The 22,430-nt window shown below is 37.3% G+C and overlaps 1 protein-coding gene across 1 annotated transcript in view; it reads right to left on the bottom strand.

Moving 5' to 3' along the window:
* RPRD1A (regulation of nuclear pre-mRNA domain containing 1A) overlaps window positions 1–22,430 on the bottom strand; it is a 44,279-nt gene that overhangs the window by 5,433 nt on the left and 16,416 nt on the right. The window lies entirely within an intron of this gene.

Here is a 22,430-nt window from a genome sequence, read left to right as displayed (position 1 = left end):
ATGGTATAATTCACAGGAATATTTAAATTTCAAATACTTGGAAACTGTGGAAAGCAGAAGAAACTAAGCACTAGCAGGCAAAGCAGTGCTTCCTGAAAAAATACCACAATTCACAACACATCAAATGTAGATGCTTTTCTAGTGTGGCTGCAGGTTTTGCTGCAGCCTGGGAATGGCTGGAAGTAACAACACACAGGTAATCTACAGCTTGGATAATTAGCCCATGGATAACCAAGATCTCATGACTATAACAACTTTTAAATAACAGTGGGGGAAAATTCTACATCATCCTGCAACAGTGACAAATATAAACACTTTTATATTTGTTCCAGCAAGTATGAAAACACTGTGCAAAGCACTTTGTGTCTATAAAAGGTAACAATCATGATGTTTATGTATGAGCTCTAAACATAATTTTCAACCATGTTACTATATTGTTAGTAACATGGAGTAATAAGGAAGAACAATGAAAAGAGCTTTTGGTACTAGAACCCAATACAGTAGAAAAATATAGTAAAAAACATTAGATAATTGGGACATGATCAAGATTACTGGACAAGGTCCAAGACACACTTTAAAAAAATTTGCAAGCATTAAGGCAGCAGCATGACCTTCTTACCAAGGGCAGTAAGAGAACCATGGGATACCTTAAATTCTTAATGAGAAGGTAATGGGTAGCTAAAAAAAAAAAAAATCAAATCTTTACATAGAAGAAAGAAAAAAAGTGTCCCTGAATTAGGACCATCAATTCCTTGGTATCATTTATATTTCAAAATCAAATATTATATGCAGATTCTTATGAGATACTAAACACAGTGAAAATACTACAGATGCCCAGTCAGTGGAACTGTAAACACTTGGTAACAGTACACAGGGTAAAAGCAGCATTCATTTTAGAATTCTGATGGCCAAAGAAGTCTTACAACTGTGAGTCCCTTGGTCCTACAAAAACCATCACTTGCTCACACTTGTCCAAAATCTTCTCTTCGGTGCAAGTGACTTCAGGACATGGCTGTGGAAATGAAGGTCTGTATCCTGACACTGTATCCTTACAGTAATGCCCAAAGGCCACAAATACTGTACTGTTTCATATCTGATTTTACAGCAGCATCCAGAGGCCTCACTGAGTGGACTCTGTGCAAGACTTGTAGTCTTTTGCCAGCACATAAAAGGCCAATCACAGGCATTTTCACTATGCATTTTAGCCCAAGTTGCAGAGACTCCTGGCTATTATTTTAGGGAATCGATTTTAATGCCAGAGGAAAAGACCAGCTTCAGGTTTCATTGTTTACAAAAACAACCAATTTGGTGCTATACAGAATATTAGTCAACCAGAATCTCTATTTTCAGAAGCAGGATGCCTGGAGACTGATCACTGGGCAACGAGGATATTGAGGAAGATAGCAGACCTGGCCTCCACTGTGAAAGATTTACTGCTGTAGAGAAGAGGATGAGCAGAACTGTAAGCAGAATCAATACACTCAAAAGGCCTAAAAAATCCTAAAATATACTAGCTATAAAATCCCTCCCGCAGTTAATTCTTGTAAAGAGCTGATTCCTGTCCAAGTTTATTCTCTATCAATGAGAGATGTAAAGCAACAAATCAGTATCCCACCATAAGCTTGAAGCCTGAAGCTAGGCAAACACACAGCCACTTAGCGACAGACTCAGCAGCTATATTCTTGCTAGACTTTACTCCAAAACCTGAAATGTGCCTTATATTAGATTGTCAGTTGCTTGACTCCCTTAAAGTTCCCTTTAGCTGATAATAAATCATTTCCATAACAACACTGCATTTCTGACATCCAGCATTTTCCATATAAATTCTGCCTGGGACTTGTTGCCTAGTGACTATCAATACTACTAACAGTAGGTTCCTTTTCCTCACTAAAGAAAATGTTCTCATAAATTCTGTCTCCCACATAAAACAGTCATCTTCCTCTCACCAACATCTCTGGCATAATGCACTCTTGGGAGTCAATTTTTTCCTTAAGCCTTCTCAGAAATAGGAAACTGTGAGAAAATTTGCTCCAAGTTTTTACTGACAAACTAGAGTAAATTTAAAAAAAGTAAGGTTTTATAGTTGATTATATTATTGATGCAGTATAAGGTACAGAATGCAATTTTAATCCAATTTTGGTATATGCATATGCGAGATCTGAAACTGCAGGTTAAATGTTCACAGGAATCCTCCCCCACAAGCAGAAAAATTATTCACCTATCCAGAGCACCCCATTTCCCATGACACTCTTGAAACTATTCTAAAAATCACTGGAGATGTCCAGTGTTTATTACTGGTGAGCAAGTTCAAAAGAGGGCTGATTTTCAAGCACAGTGACTCAGCAGTTTTGAGGTATTTTCAAGGCAGCTGCTGTTCACAGTTTGATTCTATTTAAAACCACTAGTCTCTTCTGAAAGGGTTTGCTTGTGTATTTTTGAGGCTGTTATTTTAGTCCTGGCATTACCTAAGTAGTCCTGGACTGCTGGAATACAAGTATTAAGTACTCATTATCAACTGCACTCACTGTATTTTTACTATTTTATCATAATAGCATGCACATGTACTTACAACCTTTTTCCTCAGTGTGTATGTTGAGAGAGTGACTTAATGAAAGCAGAGGAGTGGGAATTGGGATATCTAGGTGTTATTTCTAATATCGTTGCTCCATTAGAAATGCTGGATGTTACACAACCAAGTAACAATTTAATCCTATTTTTGACATTTTTAATTGTGGAAATCCTCATGGAGACTTTCAATTTCATTTTCACTATGCTGATTTTAAGATAAATTTCTAATTATCCTTGTATAAATGAGGCAAGATTTGAGCTATTTACTTCAAAGAGTCAAGGAGAGGTGGAAGTATGATGCTTTCTTTGTTACTCTGAGCTCAATTTGCATTTCTTCCTACCTATGGAGAACCTTATTCTTGGGATATATGGGCAACCTGATGTATGGAATTAAAGTCTCTTCAATTTCTCCAGTGGCTTAAGCTAACACTACTTTCAGGCAATATATTTTTGTATTTCCAGTCATAAAAGCAGGTTTATGAGATAATTAGAACTTATTTTGCTCATTAGACTGCCACCAATTACTACGGTTTCCATTATTTGACAGTGTAGATGAATATTTTGTGAAAGCAATGCTAACAACACATGGATTCAGCACCTAGATTAATAGCGATTCTCTATCAAATCAGTACCAGGCAAAAAAGCCAAATAATTTTTGATTAGACACTACAGAAATCATAAATAATAAAAATGTGGGCAGGTCAAACAGGCTGTGCACTACAGAGAATATATTCCCTTCCAATTAAAATAGATCTTTATAGAGATGTTCTACAATAGGAAGGTGGTACAGGTAAAAACCCTGAAACTTCATGGATACGCTTTCCCTTTATAACATTGATATGACTTTGAACCTTCATCTGATCACCAAGGCTATGGAATGCACCAAAATACTGTATGGTAGAAAATGTATAGCAAAGCAAGAATAAAAGGTTTGCAGGAAAGACCAGTATTTAATCTGCATCCTTGTTAGCTACAGAAAGGTAAAGTAGAAATCAGTACTTCAATACAGAAAAACAAAACCCAAAAGGCTTGAAAGGCTTTTAAGGTATGTACATCAGCATCCATGGCCTGTATGCACAGAGTATTTAAAACTGAGATCTCTGCCTTTCTAGGTCCATTCCAGCCTTCAGTTTCAGGTGCAGATGTCAGAGCTGCATCACAGAGAAAAGGCTTCTCCTGCACTGTGTCCAACCGTGCAGAAACTACTAGAAATCTTCAAAGGTCCAGATGAAAGCAAATGTCATGTGATAGCCTGACATCTAGATCCTGAAGTTCAGAATCACAGTATTTGTTTATAGACTCTACCTTGCTAAAATCACATGCCTCACCCAGTCTGGATATTTTTCTGCAAGGAAGATTGACAACTAGACTTACAGGACTCACATAAGCCTCACTATTGCCTTGGAAAACAGATGAGCAGGGTTAAATTTGGTGCTGCCTTTAAAAATTTGGCGTGGATAACATTTGTCAGCAGTATGATTAAAAGATCAACTTATTTACCAGTGTTTAGGATAAAAAAAAACCCCTGAAATAACTTTAATTTAAGAGAATGAACCAATGTCCATAAGCTTCACACACAAGGTAGAAGAACGAGTGACAGTTATGACAAGCTTAGGAAAGGACAGACTTGGCTAACTTTCCATTGCACATTACCTACTTCCTAGAAAACAGATTTCTGGAAGAGAGCTTCAACTTTTTAGATATGTTAATATCTAACTGTTTTGCATTTGGTCTTGCCACGTTTTGAACTAAGTAAATAGCACTGAAGCAATCAGCAACTACCTGGTGACTGCTTTGTTTATTTCTTTTTGTTCTATGCACTGCCCCATGCATTACTTACTGTATACATTATTCTGTGCATAGATTTACTAATATTCTCAGAGGTTTTCTAATAGCAAGCTTCTCCATTACAAAACACAATTTTTTCTTCAGAGATCTTCTTTGAGCTGACAAATGAAACTGCTTTGTTTATTTCTTTTTGTTCTATGCACTGCCCCATGCATTACTTACTGTATACATTATTCTGTGCATAGATTTACTAATATTCTCAGAGGTTTTCTAATAGCAAGCTTCTCCATTACAAAACACAATTTTTTCTTCAGAGATCTTCTTTGAGCTGACAAATGAAAATGAAATGCATCCTCTAATTCTGGGTGTCCCATTTTTCTTGGTAGTTACAGTTTCCAAGAACTTAACACTGCAAAGCAAATTTTCTAAATTAAGTTATTAAGTCAATAAAGTATTAGAGACTTCTCAGCTTGTCTGCAAATGAAGCAATAGGAAGCAATGAACTCAGAAGTTTGAAATCCACGAACTAAATTAGTGACCATCTGGGGAAAGTCTGATTATGCGACTGTCTACCATCAACTGTCATGCTGTGGTACAGACTGGAATACACTGCAGACCTTCAAATCACAAATTTCTGACTGGTATAGTAGCAGATAGAAACAAAGCATTTTATCAAGACATTTCCCATCTGAAGAGTGATTATCAGAAATGCAAAGTCCTTCACAGTGGCCACAAATTATTCTTCCCATTTCTTGAAAATGCAATTTTTGTCCAGCTCCTTCCAGCCTAAAACAGTATCTCAAATCTCATTCATTGCAGCCTTGACTCCTGGTCTCCATCTCCATTCCTGGAACATCGCTCCTAGAACCAACTTTTGTCCAGCAAGGATGTTCAATGCCTCTCAGACCCCTATCACAGCTGTATTCAGATACAATACAAATACAACTTGTTTTTGCCTGCCTCTTCCCATTTCTAGCTTCTCTGATGCTCTATCTAAATTTCTCCCTCTCCAATCCTGGTCTCCATTTATCATTCTGTCTGTAGTTGCGGTTCTGGTTACACCTGTTTCTCCCCAGTCCTATACTTGGCCTGTTCCTATTCTCCACCTATATAATATCTTCATCAGATCTATTACCTCATACCAGTTTTTGCTTCCATTCTCTTAGTCCAAATGAATTCCAGTTCATTTCAGTCCCACATGATATTACACCCTTCTGGCTGGTCACTCCCTTCTCAGCCAGATGATCTTCTAGTCCATTCTTTACTGTAATGTCTAGTCCTGGATCTCTTCTTAATCTCCACAGCCTCTGCTGCAAGTTCCATATGAACTTGTTCAAGTTTTGCATTCAAACCCATCACCTCCCATCTCCCCATTACTTAAGACTCATGGGAGCCATGGACAACCCACCCATGGAAGAAGTTATTTGTTCTCACATCACAAAGAGCAAGTGGCCAAGCAGCTCACGATCAGCCTAGAGAACAACTGTACATGGTTGCAATTGCAGAAGTCTACTTGAGCAAAAGCTGGAAACTCTAACAGATCTTCACAGAAGTTAGCAATGTTTTAAGTAATCGCTGATGAGCATATTAAAAATAAGATTTTTCCAAAGGCTTGTAATTTCATTAAATTCAGGCTCATTTTCATTAGTACATCAAAATGCACGTCCCCTCAGAAAAAAGGATTTCCCCATTTCATAATAATTTGAGAAAGAACATAAATTACTTAATCTCAAAGGTAATTTTTAAAGATTTTTTTTATTATAAACTTGTCCTTAGCCTTTCTGTTGAAGACTGTGTAGCCAAAAAGTTGCTCAATGTTTGGAAAAGTAGAAGAAAAGAAAACAGGACTTGCAAGCCTTCAGGGAGGTGGTGGAGTCTCCATCCCTGGAGGCATTCAAGAGGCACCTGGATCTGATAGTGGGTGATGTGGTTTAGGGGTTACAGTGGTAGTGGCTGGGTGGATGGTTGGGCTGGATGGTCTTGAAGGTCTCTTCCAATCTTGACAATTCTACAAGTGAGCTTAATTAGCAGGGATATTACTAGGCTGACTTAGTTTATATTTATCTCCCCATAATCATAAAAGGTCCAGGGTGATGAACAGTAATTTATAAAATAAATTACTATATACAGACATTGATTTAATTAGACAATCTCTATGGGAATATGATTTAATTTAAAGCATTCCAGGATGGCAGATATGAGCAGCAGCTGAAATAAAAGACGCCTGCCTGAGGTTAAGCTTGGTCTCCTTGTGTTTTATTATCTGATACAGCATTTATTTAGCCATTATAATAAACTCAAAGCTATACACTTCTAAGAGATGCTTAAATTATACTGCATTCTTAAGTTTCAAACACTGGCTGACAGAACGCAGCTTTGGAGAACTTTTGATGATAAATAATCAAGTACTTCAGAACAATTCTGAGCAATTTTGCTCACATACTGAAGTTGCTACTCCATACAGACACGCAAAGGATAAAACAGAACAGTTTTGAAAATAAGAAAATAAAAAAAATTAAATGGCTAGAAGCTTATAGATAGCTTCTTGAAGTTTCACCTACTCATGAATGATCTACAGAAAATCAAAATTAAAGGGTATCAGTGTTTAATTTTAGAAGAATGTAAAATTACTGAAAAATTTGGATGGTCTATTAGAAAAGCATGCTTTTAACAATGCAGTTACGAACAGTTGTGTAAAGTCTTCAGGCTCAAATATTTACTGTACCTAACAGATGAACTGTAAAAATTGTGTGTCAGACATGCATTCCTCATTTCATGCATCCCTTCCCTGTAGGTCATTACAACAGTCTCCGTTCCAACTTCAGATTTCACACGTGCAACTCATCTTTCTCAACTTAATGCTGTTAAGTGCTGAACCACAAAAATGTGGACTGCAAAATGCATTATTTAGCAGACACAAATGGACATTTTAAAGTATGAAACTGCTGTAAAGCCAAGATTACATGTACTTATTTTGAAGATGAAAGTGAATCTGAGAATGAAAGTTAACACTGCAGGTCACTAGGTAGGGATTTATCTATTGCTAGCCAGGTTACAACTTTCCCAGATCTTCTTCCTTTGTCAAAGACAGATGTACATAATTTAGAGCATAAAACCTAGTTTTATGGTAATAAGGCTAAGCACTAGTAGCAGTCTAATCCAAGCAGCAGAGATCTTAAACCAGGGTATCATATATAGCTGTTGCAAATGCAGTATAGAACCACTCCGTGCTAACCTGTGACATAAGAAAGAAAGAAAATGAGAACTGTTTCATTCAAAGCATTCTAGTGACCTGTATTAGCTTTATTCAGGGTGAAATAAATAAAGGCAATGCAGATACAGGACCCCGAATTTCTGCTCCAGGTGAGCACATAGTGGTAACCTTGTTCACTTAAATCATCTATCAGTGTAGGGTCTATCTGTGCAAAGCTCATCTTGGACATTTTGAAGAAATTCTTCCAACTACTCTTCTTTCAATGATCCATGTCTGTCTTTTCCAAGTTCATAAATTATTCCTATCCAGCCCAAAGAAAGCTGTGAAAGGCAGCCACCTTACAATTTCAGAACAGTCTCACTTGAAGAGAATGTGGTTTTTGAAGATTTTTAAAGAATAGTTCTCAAAAGAGGTCAAGAAATGCCGTGGGCCATCCAATATGTGTACACGCTAATGAATTTTATCAGCTAGACAGTTTCACATTACGCTTGTCAACTCATTCTCACAGTTTCATTAAGTAGGTTGAACCACCCATTTTAGATACATGGATTCTCAAGAGGAGCATTAAGTTACAGCTCAAAGATAAGTATTCACAAGCCTGATTTGCTTAATGATAGCTGAATATGCTCAGTGTCAACTGAGAATTGAAACTATAGTTTACATGACTAATGATAATAACTCTGTAAGACAAACTGTTGATATGCTGCATGGTGATTTTTCTGTTTTTCTCTCCTTTTGTGTGAAATAGATACTTCAAATGCAGTGTTCAGGAACAGGGATGGGAACATAAGAAAGGCAAAGTTGGAAAGGAGAACTATACAGCAGCAGTAGATACTCTAATTCACTTGCCCCTCATATGCCCTGTGGGAATATCTCCCGTGAAAACTCTACTATGCATGAAGCAAGCAAACAACTGCACCTCTCCCATGACCAACAAGAAAGAATCATAATCTAAATTTTCGAAAAATGTGCATAGATACAAATCCTGTAATTTAAAGAATTATAGAGAAAAGTGCTTTTAAAAAAAGTGCTTACTCTCAAGCTTTAGTATTAAAACAGTGTGACTAAAAAACTTGCCTTAACAAAGTGGTACCAACAGAGAGCACTGAACAATTCCAAGAAAAAATTCATAATGAAAAAGTCCCTTATCAATCAATTTCAGGCAGCAAATTTGGCACGCCCACATGTTTTTTACATTATTTACCCAATTCCAAATTGCTCAAATAGCTGGTTTTATTTTATAGTAAAAAAGGTGTTAAAAGAGGTTGTCAGGGAAGAAATTATGAGCAACCAGAGAAAAAAAAGTCTAGAGAGAAAGCAGAACATAGAAAGAGTAAACAACATTAAAAAGAACAAGGAAGACATTTATAGTGTTTTTCTCAACTTTTCTTTCCCATTATGAACTATTTTGCTCCCAAAAGCCTACAGATTGCAATAACCCTACTAATGCACATCTTTCTGTGATCTACTGATAAAACATGTATCAGGGGTTAGCAATCACAGAATTACAGAAAATGCTGAGTTGGAAAGGACCCACAGGGATCACTGAGTCCAACTCCTGCCTCTGCATAGGGCCACCCCAAGAGTCACACCATGTTCCTGAGAGTATTGTCCAAACACATCTTGTACTCATTACGCTTGGTGACATCATTTCAATCAAAAATGTCTTAGCTTTTAAAAGCATCTTTCATGCATTCAAGTCATCTATACTTCACTAAAATGATCTTTAAAATCATTATCCTGATTTATATAGAGCTCTAGGAGTATCTGTGGGGTTTTCCATTTTGTATGTCTATATTCCTATCCAGTTGTGAATGAAATGACCTTGGAAGATCAGGTCATGAGGCAAACACAGTAAGTTAAATGTTGTTACAGTAATTTACTACTAAGATATTTACAAACAAAATCATGAGTAATTGAGTAGACTTGTTACTAGGGGGAAAAAGCAAATAATGCAAAAAATTCCTTCATTCTTCATGTTTACACAGTGTCAAAAGAAATAGAATTATTCAAGTAGTAAATCACTTAAATTCCCTTTTTTTGCCATGTGCTTCTTGCATGTCAGAATGCAAGTCACTTGGGTATATTTTCACCAAGTTCATTACCCTGGGTTTCCTGTATGACAGACAGTCCAATCTTCTCTCTTATTCACACTAAATCCACTCTCACAAACTTGATACTGCTTTAAATTTGTACCAAGAGTTCTAGAGAAAACCTCAGCCTCTACTTCCATTTGTACAGCCTAAAATAAGAACCTGTACAACTTCTCATTTAAAAAGTTGGTTTTCCTTACAATGTCTTAGAAAAGCAGGGTTTTAGCAGATTTGATGTCCAAATTGCAAAGTAATGATGTCAGTCTCATATCACTGGTGAGCTGCTTCCAATTCCCTCAGAAAACAAGACCTGAAGTAGCAATGGAAACAGCACTCTTGCTGCAGAAAAGGGTTTACTATGGTGGCAAACTGAATTGAATACAAATCCAGTACACAGGACTAGTATAGCAATTTAAGAACTTTTTTATTAATTGTCTATTCCTACTTGCTCAATAAACCTTTAAGGCTGGTCTCTCCATACACTCATGCTTCCAGCAGGTCTGAACCTGCAGCTGATGCTCAGGCAAGAACTGGACTGACTAGCTGGCACAGCAAAACCCGCCTGCCACGACCTGTTTTAAGATTTCTGGTGTGCTGGCCATGATCTGTGGCAGGCTAGAGTGTGTGTTTATGAAGAACTACACAAATGCCCTCTGGGCATATGTTTCCAGCCTGCCATGAGGTAGACTGATTGAGTAGCAGACCTGAGTGTGCCACTTTTCCGTCACTCTGCAGTGCAATGTCATGCAAAGCAGCAACATTTCCCCATGTAGGGCAGGAAACGTGACAACGAACAGCACTAAATCCAAGGTACACATGGTAAATTACTTATGATTTGGCCATGACTTACAATAAAATATAAAGACTTGCACCCAAACTTAAGATACCATCTTAAAGAGTAACCATACAACTCACCATGTATTCCAAATTTTTAGATTTTTTTTTTTTTAAAGGGCTTGCCTTGTAAAGTAAAAGGTAGTTTCTCTCTTGACACCCCTCAAACCAAAGCTAGCCAGGCACCACAAGCTGAAGGGCTCAACAGCCCAAATGAGTCCCTCAGTGGCTCTCAGCCATCTCTAGCAGGTCTTTGATGGTGCAGTAGCATAGCAAGAGGAGCCCCTGCTGAGAGGGCAAGTACCTGCTGATGGTGCAGAGAGGACACATCTGTCTTCCACTTTCACAGCTAAACAGAACAAAATCATGTTTTTGCCGCTGTTGAGGGAAAGTGACTTGCTCACAGCTACATAAGAAGAGTCAAGACCACAGGACCAAATAAAACCAGCAAAAAAACCCTCCTCACAGTCATTCATGTGTAGGTGGAAAGCTGCAACTGTGTAGGGCATATTTCATTATGTTTCCAAATGAACTGAAATTTGGAGGAGGAAGTTCATTGTGCAGCATGGCAAAAGCTGTGTGATATTACATAAAAGCAGGCTAGGTACCCCAATGTTGGAAGAAAAACCATTGTTAATCACTCGTATGCTATGAAAAAAGGAGCAACATGCTTTAACAAGTACATCTGTATGCAGCAGCATAAGTAAAAGCTTGTCTGCCATTAAACATTTTGAGGGACATGAAGAACATGTCTCCTGAGGAAATTATTTCAGTGAGACTCTGGACCCCACAGCATTCTCAGAATTGCAGAGTATCCCTTCCTCCCACTGCAGCACTAACTCCCACTGCCTACTGACCCTCACAACAGTTTTTCTGTGTGCATGGTTTTCATGAGTAGCTTTGCTTTTACTGGAGCTCTAATGAAATTCAGTATTTTCCAGCAATCTCCTACTGAAACTCAGGCACTGGCTCACATGGAGAATATGCTCTATATTTTGAATCATATAATACAATAATGATTTCTTAAATTAGAAAATAGATATTTAAATAGTAAGCCTTTATGAATTACTTTGAAATATGCAAATCTGGAGTTTGTGCTCACCATTTTGTAACTGAAGATTGTAAAACCTACATTATGAACATCAGTCTTTATTACTCTTGGTATTTTTAAGAGTAGCTTCTGTAAACTCTCTTGCTCTTTTAGTTATATACCTAACTGGATGATAGCTATTCAGACTCCAGAAGACAATGAATACTTTCAAGCAAATCCAAACCTGAAGCTGAAGTGACCAAGATTATTCTACAGCCCATGCATGGATTTAGCCTCAGAAGCCTAAGAATTATTGCTTACTATTTCACAGAAACACAAGGTTGAAACCTACAGCTGCCATTGAGCATGTACACTTTTTCTGATCATGCTGCATGAGAAGAACATTAATTTTCCACTGACTACAGCAGCTACTGTTCAACATGGCTTCAACAGTTTGGGGCTAGAATATTTGCCGAGTTGTACACGCACACACAGAGCACACATGAACGGAGTGAGATGATACTAGTCAGCAGTGACAGGAATCTTCTCTATCTTAAACTGTTAGATTTGAAAAAAAAAAATATGCTAGTAATATTTTTGTGGTTTACATACGGATCAACACAATAATTTTCAACTGGTTTAAAAGCAGTTGCATGATCCAATATTAGTAACACTGATTAGCCAAATAATAAAGCAGCATCCTTCTAGGACTCAAGGACTAAGCACAAAGCATAACAACTCTACTGGAGTGTGGGCTGGGAAAAAAGGAAGATCTTGGTCTTCCAGAAAACTGGCCTGGATTCCTCTCTTTGCATAAAGCAGAAGACACTAATCAGCCAGAAGATAAAGAAGTTTCAGGGTGCTCCTTTCTAGAAATGCTGAGCATGGGTACAAAGCAGCTGTAGAAGACTGCACATTAAATTTTCAATGACATTTGGATGACTTCAATCTACATGCACTGCAGCAAGGGAATGCATTAACAAGCCACATAAATCACAGGTGAGAAGCTAGCCAGGAAACCAAAGGAGCAGTGTTTTGAAGACTACTGTCTGAAGCATAGCCTAGTCATGTTAAATTTCTTGCTGCCGTGTTCTAAGACAGCACTATCGTACAAGAAGAAATCCAGAAAAGCAGGAATTGCTGGTTCTTAAGAAGAAGGTGTTGTCTGAAAAAGCTCAGGCAGGTTCTCAAAACCAAACCTGTGTGTAGTGACTGTACCTTCTGCTTTGGGTGTGCACCTGCATCACTACTTTATTCCACAATCTTTCAGCCTGAGGATAAAAATCTTTGAGATAACATTGACTGAGCAAGAATGCTTGATTTCTTCCACAGGTAAGATTATAAATAGGGACTTTCCATTCCTTCATCTTCAGATGAACTAAGCACAGTAGTTGTGTTATCACCAAGAGAGCAAATGACAGGTATACACACAGACAGAATGAATTCTCTCTACAGAGGTTGCATCTAACATCATCCTATGCCAAATGATGCGTTTCTCTACTGGAAATGGCACTCTATTCACTACACGACCTGTGACAGCAAATACAAGAAATGCCTGGCTTTCAAGACGACATGCTAAATTGTTTTGTTTAAACAGTCAGTGTATACAATACTAATTACAGTGGTACAGCTCCTAGATTTAAATAATCTAAAAATGAAGACTGTTTAATGTCCCACCATTTTAAAAAACAACAGGAGCAACAAAAGTCACCACAACAGAAGTTGTGTCAGCAGAAGAAAGAAAATGAGGAAAAAGGAAACCATGATCTACTGGCACTCATCCAGCATCTCTCACACTGGTTATTACAGAATCATAGATGAGTAAGACTAAACAGGTATGTCTGGAAGCTATATGCTGAGTATCAATTTTAAAAAAACCCCTGATTTCCTCTGGATGACAAATACTCCAAAATAAAGTTGATGATGGCACAGCTTGCCAAATTTAGCTATCAAATATGCTGGCCTTATGAGCTACCACCTTTTGCCCATGGTTCACTACAGCTGAAGGATGTCAATTACCTGCATTAGAAAACAGGTAACTTAAGATGGAAAATTTCATGTTTCTAGAACATACCTAGAATGTAAGCTGGGCTTCACCTTGATTCTCTGAAATCCTGGGCAACGAAAAGCACCAGCTTTTGCTGTTGAGTCTGGATGTGTAGGACAGCAAAGACAAGGTGGAGGGACGCAAAGAAAAAGGAGATTCTCTATGAATGCAATGCTCTCAGTGGTCTCTTAGTGACCATGGTTTGAGGAGAATGCAGAATAAATGATAAGTGCACAAAAAAAAGAAATAAAGCAATGGGTCATTATATATAGCAAATAGGGATGTGATGCAGAAAATGACTGATTTCATATCTACTGCCTCTGCAGAACCATTCCTCCTACTCTGGTAGCTACTAGCAACCTAGAAATAAATTACATCAAAACTGTGTGTTTGAAACATTGCCAAGTGTAACACTCGGGGGAGTTACACCGTCTGCTGTCTCCTGCCTTCTACCTTCTTCAGGATCAAAGGGCTCACATTTACTGAGAACATGACAGTTCTGAGGCTTGTCTTTAAGGAAGTTATAAGGAGCTCAGTGTTCCACATAAAATGTGAGAACTGTTTAAAGGCATAAATAACTGTGGTAACAACAAACAATGATGTCCCTCTACTTCCTTTGCTGTCCAATGGAGTATTTGGGCTGGAGTAAAATGAACCTTTGATACTGACTGAAGAGAAAAAAAGGAAGAAATACATAATTAGGAATGGAAAGTGGTCATGAGAACCTAACACTTGAGGAAATAGAGCCCAATAAGCATCTACTTAACCTGTAGGACCACAGTCAGATGTAAATCTTGATTCTCCAGCCCACTTCACATTATTTTATTGCTATTTTTGACATGTTGTTAAAGTTCTATTTTCAGAACTGACCTTAAAATAAAGGTCTTTTGAAGGGCAGAACTCAGAGCTCAATGCTTATCTCCAACTTTCAATTCTGTTTTTCAAAACTGTCTTTCAATGTCATAAGTAACTAAGCAGCCACTACACATTTTCGACCCCAAATTCTGCTTCCAGCCAAGCTTTAAAACTGTTGTATGTTCTGACTACAAAGCTGATTCTCCACACCTTTACAGGATAACATAAAAAATCTGGTCTGGATGCATGGGGAGGAATGAAAAAAATCCCACCAAAATACAGAGGGAAATGTCTAAATTCTGGGAAGATCTAAAGCTTAATTTTACAGTGATTTCTATCCATTTGTTAACACCAGCCTATACTTAAATCAAGAGATGCACAGAGTAGTTTTAAATACTTCAGGATTTGTGCTAAATCACAAAATACTGATTAATATCCCAGCCCTCTGGTGCATAGCTACAGTAATGCCTACAATTATTTTAGAAAGCATGTGGCATTTCTCCTACTTCTCAGCTTCCTCTCTCACCCCCATTTAAAAATTATGCGTATACTACGGAAAACAAACTCAACTACAGAGAGAGAGCACATCTCTTGCATTGAGAAATAAGCCTGATTCAGGGAGAGATTATTTGGGCCAGATAATGTTCTTAACAGCACTTTATCTCATCAGAGTCCTTATTTCCCCCATTAACCAAAATGTAACATACTTGTCTCTGCCTACAACTTCATAATGCATTCCTCTCCTACCTATGCCCCTCAAAAATACCATTCTCATTGCACTGACTTAAGGTGTATCCTTTTCAGTCTGGTAGCATAGAAGTGCAGAAAAAGAAGTAACCAAAATTCCTTTTTGACACTAACAAAATGTTTCAAATGTTTCCATTGAAATATATACCATCTCATTCCAAATTCTGAACATCTTCAATCTCAAAAAGTTGTAACAGCAGATTTTTCTCCTATTTGTGATGGAGGGATGTACTCTATTAGATAATAGGGTTATCATACTAGTGTGCATAAGGTTGAGCGGTTTTATAATCAATTCAAATTCATGATATATTTCTAAATTACCAACTCAGTCAGAATATAAGAACCTGCTGTGATGTCAGTTTCATAGATGAAGGAAATGAGTAAGTTTTTTTGTGTGAATCAGGCAAGAAAATAAAACAGCTAGTGGTATTGGAGAGAATACCTCAAACACTGTCTCCTTAGATTCCTTACTTTCAGAGAAACAGTTTCAATGCTATCATTACAGACAACAATTTTACACCCACAGCAGTACCATTTATTCAAGATGGGGCAGCACAGTCGTAGAAGACCATTCAGTGAACTATGATGCGATCTGGTCCCTCTAAACAAACAGCCAAATGTCCTATCTCCATCCCAGTTAGTCCAATTCTCTATCCCACAGTAGCTCCCAGCCAGTGTGCACCCTCCAGCTCTCCCCTTTCCACCCCACTGTTCTTTGATGTCTTTTACATCACCTAACTATTGTTGTGGCAAAGAGCAGTGGAAGTTATGGCTGGTTCCATGCTCCATAGGCTGACTAGCATGGACTGAGGGGAGAAGAGCTACTGAAGCATTCCTCTGGGCCTCTCTTCTCTTTACATATTCACAGAAGTAATTTTATCAAACTTGCAAGAGCTAAATAATTAGGATTGCTTCCCTGCCAAAGGAAAGAACTGATATGACTGGCAGCGTAACTGCAACAGTCAAGCCTCCCAGGAAATCGGACAATACCTGTAAGCCCTATGTAACAGCAATTCACTCCCTCCTCTTCTGCCAATCACTGCCAGCAATAACTGAGAAATATTAGAAAAATGTTTTGCCCTCTCTAGTAAAGTCAACTTTATGCATTTTTAATGTCAGAGATACATCTTCAAACTATATAAATAAAATGAAATTCCAAGACAACACAGGAGTTCATTTACAGGATTTATACATCATCCTGTGTTGTTTCTCTGCATTCTGCTTCTCCTTATTTCCATCAATTTTACTCCACAGCACTCCAAACTTTGGCAGTGGAAAAACTTTACCAACTTCAAACTAGACCAATACAGTATTTTTTTTACTTTTGGAAGAACTGAAAAACTTCACATCTGCTTCAGTCGAATGCAAAAGTAAATGTACTCTGGCTATTCCTTTGGTTTAAAATAAAGTTTTAAGGCAAGTGTAAGGACCACTGTACAGACTTATCAGGTGGTGGTGAGCACTCCTTTGACTTCCATTTCTTCCTAAGAAACAAATTCTCAGCAAGCACTACAGCTGTGAGATACATTGTCTCCTCACTGCTGCTAAAACAGCATTCAACTACTTTAACATCACACTCTCCAGAATTACTACTGACTCAGCTTCAAAGAACAGTCAGAGAGCTGGTGTTTCAACATTGTCCTCAACATCAACTAACGCTTTCCAAGCCGTTCACCCCACTCTGGACACATGTACCATACCCCAATCAATGAGAGAAATCCAGGTATGAAGAAAATAACCCAGCTTCTTAACACATTTTGAAATAGCGTGCCAGGAAAAAAAAAGAAAAAAAAAAAAACACAAAAAAAACACACAAAAAAAAAAAAACCCACAAAAAAACCCACCCACCCAAAACAAAAAAAAAGCCCAACCCAACCACAAAAAAACCAGTGGGCACGTGTCTACATGATAATAAAATCTCAGCTTCCAATCAACGCAAGAATAAATACTTCTGCAAGTAGCTGTACCATCATGTGAAAGTCCAGTTCTCCTCCTCCCATTCCACCCTCTTTTGATTCACACCTCATCATGTGTTTCAGCATGGAGGCAAACCTTCCAGACTAGATTCTCTAGGAAAAAAGGCTATCATTAATCTTGGAGATTCATTTTCAGAATCAGGCCAGTATTAACTAATTACAGTTGCTACTAGCTGAAAGGGAACATTACTCAATGTTCTGTATTTCATCAATGAGCTTTAACAGAAAGATAGAGTTTTTAAGAACTGGGTTTTTCAGCACAGTCCAGCTAAGAACTATGTTCCTTAACAGTCTTCATCTTTTCTCAGCTGGTGCTCTTGACCTACTGCACCATGAAGTGGCCTACTATTCTCTAAGGCCTACTATTCTTTTAGGAATGAGGATTAGCTGATTTTATTGTAAAAGTCTGGATATTTTGAAGTAAATTCTCCAGGTTTACTATACTAAGACATTAGTGCAACTGTGGTGCTTTGGTGGTTTTGATTTGTAAAATTCAGTTTCACTGAGTCCTACTGAAGAGTATTTCTGCCCTCTACAATTAGCCATAGCTGAAGAGATGGAAGTTGTCTGCAACAGTCACAATAAACCCTGTGGCTAGTTTAGCAGGACCATTACAGAAGATCATAACGAATTTAAACTATGAAAACAGAATAGCTTTGGTTCCTGATTAAAGCAGTTTGACTATGAACTCCTTCATTTTTATTCATGAGCCCAATTCTGACAACAAAATTATTAAAACTAAAAATTATTCTGATCTGTCATATTCACATGTATTCTTGAATGTTCTTCTTATTTCCAGTGATATTTTACCCGTAAGTGATGGGCTTAATAGTAGGCAAATTTCAATTAAAGCTCTGGGTTTAAAGAAAAAAAAAACAACAAAAAAACCCCAAAAAACAAAAATAAACACCAAACAAAAAATCCCCACATGGAAAGTGCACTGTTCTTACACACTACAAAATGTCAACTCCAAAACAGGAATATTTCACTCAATATTTTTTTTAAATGCAAACAGGTTTTTGTCATAAAAATGGCACATATACTTACTAATTAGTTTGTGGAAATTAACATTTCTTACTTTCCCTTATGCTGATGTTAAAATAAAACGTAACAAAAGGTGCTACATTATTTCATTAACAGGCTCTGAAAATATTTGCCGCCTCAGACCACTACATAAGATGATGAATTATTTTCCTATGCAGAAGTGAGAACAGGGGTAATGTGAGCACTCTGCCCAAGATCTACAGTAACTGGATGCACACTTTCTTTAAATGCCATCTCACAGCTACTTGCTGTCCACCTGAAGACTGTTTCCTTGCTGTGTATATTCAAATTCTCCAAAAAAAGTATCAGCTGTCCACAACAGCATGAGTGCCACTACATTCAACATCAGATTTTACACAATTTGCTTCTTCTGTAAGCACTGGAGTAGTTTTGAGTGAAAACATCAGAAGTCTGCAATAGAATAAAATCTGTTTTGTGTTGTTTCAGCGAGGCTGAGAGAAAAAGCAAGCTGATGTTCTAGCCATTTCTCTTCTTTCTTCTATCAGAGATTTCTAGAAGCAGTTCTCATCAGCCCTTCCAATCAACCAGGCAAACCATTATCAGAAATGCAGCAAAAAAATGTAATGATTGTTATAGGTCATAGTAAAGTGTAACTCAAGCATGGTGCTTCCTTTTAATACAGAAGCTCGTTAGACAAAAAAACCTTATTTATAATAAAGTTTCTAGATCTTAGTGACAGCAGAAACATTAAAATACATACAATTTAAAACTGTAGAAGTTTTAAAACAACTTTTGAGTATCAGCCTTACAACAGAGGCTTTAATTTGGACACTATTTAAAGAGAACTCTTAAGGAGCACAGCTTTTGAGTCAACTACAACTATCTTCAAATACACACTGGCTTATTTTCCTATTAAATGAAACTACCAGAAGATATTAGCTAAAGCAACCTATTTTCATTCAGCTTTTTTATAAAAGTAATCTCAAATTCTGGAACAGAGCTTTCCAACATCCTCCCTTCCCTCTCCCTTTCCATACATAACATCAAGGGTTTTTTGAAACTAGATTACAAATGTTTCTTTAGTAACTCCCAAACAGAGAGAAAGACCGACATCTAGTCTGCCTAGAATGACTACCTGTCACTCAGTGTGGTCTTATGTTCCTATTTAGAGTTCAACAAATAATTTCAAAAGCACGTTTCTAACTGTGGGAGAGATACAAGCAGGGTTTGCAGTTCTGCTTTGTATTGAAAATACAGATAAAAAAGAAAAATCTTTAAATTTATTAAGTCTACCGACGCAAACATCAGATTTAAAAAAAAAAACCAAAACCTTAAACAGTAATAATATTACTGTTGGAAATTAAGGATTGCAGAAAAGGCAGTTTGAACTTGAAAAATCTCACTGCTATTACTGATGTAAACAGGCACTACAGTATCAGTATTTCCTACATCAATTTGTTATATCCAGGTTTTCTTTTTATTCCAGCAAACTCCTGATCAAAGCAAAGGAAGTATCTACTGCAGAATGCACTACAGAAAAGTCACTTGTCAATCTACAGCTGTCCTTCAAAAAACTTCAGTTCAAGTTAGAGCACTGATTATTCCCTTTACAATTTCCCATCATCTCAGATGTTTGCACAAGGTTTTACATACCTGCAAAACTTGTTCTTCTGAGGATGACACAGATAGATCCATTCATTTTGATTAACAGTATGAAGTTTTTGGCTGGCAATAGCCAGGAACATTCTGGCTAAAAAGTCACACAAACAACAGCAAGTCCTAGCTAGGCAAGACCAGTATCTTCTCTCAATGCTTTTATAATGAGGAATTCAAAATGCACCTCAAGGGTATTAAGTACCTGGCATCTTGTGGTATCTCATACATATATACCTTTTTTCCCCCTTTCAAATAAAAACTAATGGGTAGGTTGCAGAGTGAAAGCTAAAAAAAGTTCACCCTTCACAAACAATAAGGGTGAAATGGAAAAAAAAATATAAAATCGGTAACATTTTTATTACCTTGTTTCAAAACAAAAGTATCTTGAATGAAAAACAATGCTATAAAATGTGATGAATTGAAGCAAAAGTTTATCTTTATTTTACAAGGATGAGCAAAGTACAAACTACAACCTGTTCAATCTGTTGGAAAAGCCAAGATTTATATTCACATATCTGATAAGTCAATTTAAAAGGTGGAAGCCTTCAAGTGTTTCTGTTGCTCTGAATGTCAACATTGAGCTGTGAAGTCTAATATTTTTAGGTACAAACTGAGTAACTCTATACTATGGTATCTGAGGCTGCAGTCAATAAGTCACTATATGAAAGAGGTTTATTTATTGCTCAAGTACAGAGAAGTTATAAATTTGTTATAAAAATGGGTCAAATAAGCATTATTCTCATAGAATGGGTACAACACAGGGGAACAAAATGCACTGACCATTTGACTTTGCTTTTTTGTGTTTGTCATTAAGGGCTGCTGTTTCTCCACTCTAGTCTTGCAAATTACTTCTATGAAACTCTACAACTTTTATCTCCTGTCACTGAAAAAAGTGCTTATGGAAACTAAGCAACCACATCTAAAAGATAGGTCAGCAACCTGTAAGAACACTTAGCAAGCCTACTTCTACTGCAGATAAGGGATGCAACCTATGTCTTACACATCCCCTCAACTTAACTTTTAACTTCTATTTCAGTGGTCACTTAATTCTCCCCAGTCGCCTTTGGGTAGGTAATGCAAACTACTGATCTTACTGAAATTTAGTTTTTGTTTTTAAAGAAACACAACCCCAGTGCCAATATTCATTAAAGGACTAGCAGTGTGCAACTCAAAGCATTTATACTACACAAAGCCTCTCAAATGGCCATTCAAATAACCAACCTATAAGCAAGGGATTTCAACCAATCTACACAAATATCTAAACACAGTGGTCTGTTCCTGAATCACATTCCATTTTGTACATGGCATGATGGGGAGAGCTAGAACATAAACAATATATATGCATTAAAGATCTTTTGCCTACAGTTCCTTCCTGATGGTCAAGAGCTACATATATTTCTCTGAAAAACAGCGCAAGTTACTTGAAACTGGGACACTAGAGAAAGAAAGTAATTTTAGTGAAGGCTCTCCCCCATTTATTATAAAAACAGACATCCAGTCATGTTCCCCTCAGCCTAACAATATCTGCCTTGACTCAAAAGACACCTTTCAGTAAAAGTCATATATTCCCTGAACTGCAAGCAATGCTAAGTCAGCTTCAGTTTCTGAAGCCACAATCTTGAAAAAAAATGAATACAATGGCTCATCATGTCAAGAGATCACACGACAGGGTCTGTTTGTACCCCTATTAGGTACCACTATTTCTGTTACCAAGCATGTATCAGATCTTAAATAAGCAAAACAGTCCTAGGGAGTTTGGATGAACCTTCCTGACCACTTCTTGATACCTCCCAGCTACCATTTCTGTAATCATTACACTGTTACCTGCTCAGCTCCAATTCCAGACTGAGTTACTGCACTGTTGCCACATTTATGGAGTTGTAGATCACCTACAGTGCTGCAAACTCCACCCCATACAAAAAGGCAGTGTAGGGCTCATCCTACAAATCAATCTTCAACCAAAGCTCAGTAAAATAATTTAGATGCTCAGCTTCAAGGTTATGAAGAAATTAATCCCAATTAGCTGGACTTGAAAAGTACAAAGCATAATGGAATATATTACCCTAAGTAATCTGTCACTGAACAAAAAAAGCTGACATACAAACATACTAGAGAAGAGTAAGGGGTATAAAGGAAAAAAAAACAAAACAAAACAGCAAGAAAAGCACTACAGTCTGTGATACCATGAAGGCCATGGTGAAGGGCAACAGCAGACAACAGTACCAATCCAGTCTGGTATTGCAAAACAAAACTTAAGGATAAGAGGCCTGTTATACCACTGCTACCCCTAAACTGTTCGCTTAACATTTCTGTCTGCATTTGAAACCATTAAGTGTGAACTGAGCAGGAGAAAAAAAAGTCTTTCAAATCCAGAGCTAAAGTCAAGGCTAACTGCTTGCTGTTTATCTGTAAAATCCCAAGACAAAATTAAAACCTTTAGGAAGACAAGTCAAGCTATATGGAGCCATAAAAGCTCAGTCATGAAATAAGTGCATCGAACATAAAATATTCTCTCAATATGCTAAGAAACCACAATTAAAACCAGATATGTGAGCATAAGAATATGAATACTGCTTCTAGAGCTGCAGAAAATCAGAAATGCAAGACAGCAACATTA

Source organism: Aphelocoma coerulescens, chromosome 2, assembly GCF_041296385.1.
Source record: "Aphelocoma coerulescens isolate FSJ_1873_10779 chromosome 2, UR_Acoe_1.0, whole genome shotgun sequence".
NCBI lineage: Eukaryota > Metazoa > Chordata > Aves > Passeriformes > Corvidae > Aphelocoma > Aphelocoma coerulescens.
Note: the sequence above shows the minus strand (reverse complement) of the source record. Positions and strands in the feature narration are given on the sequence as shown.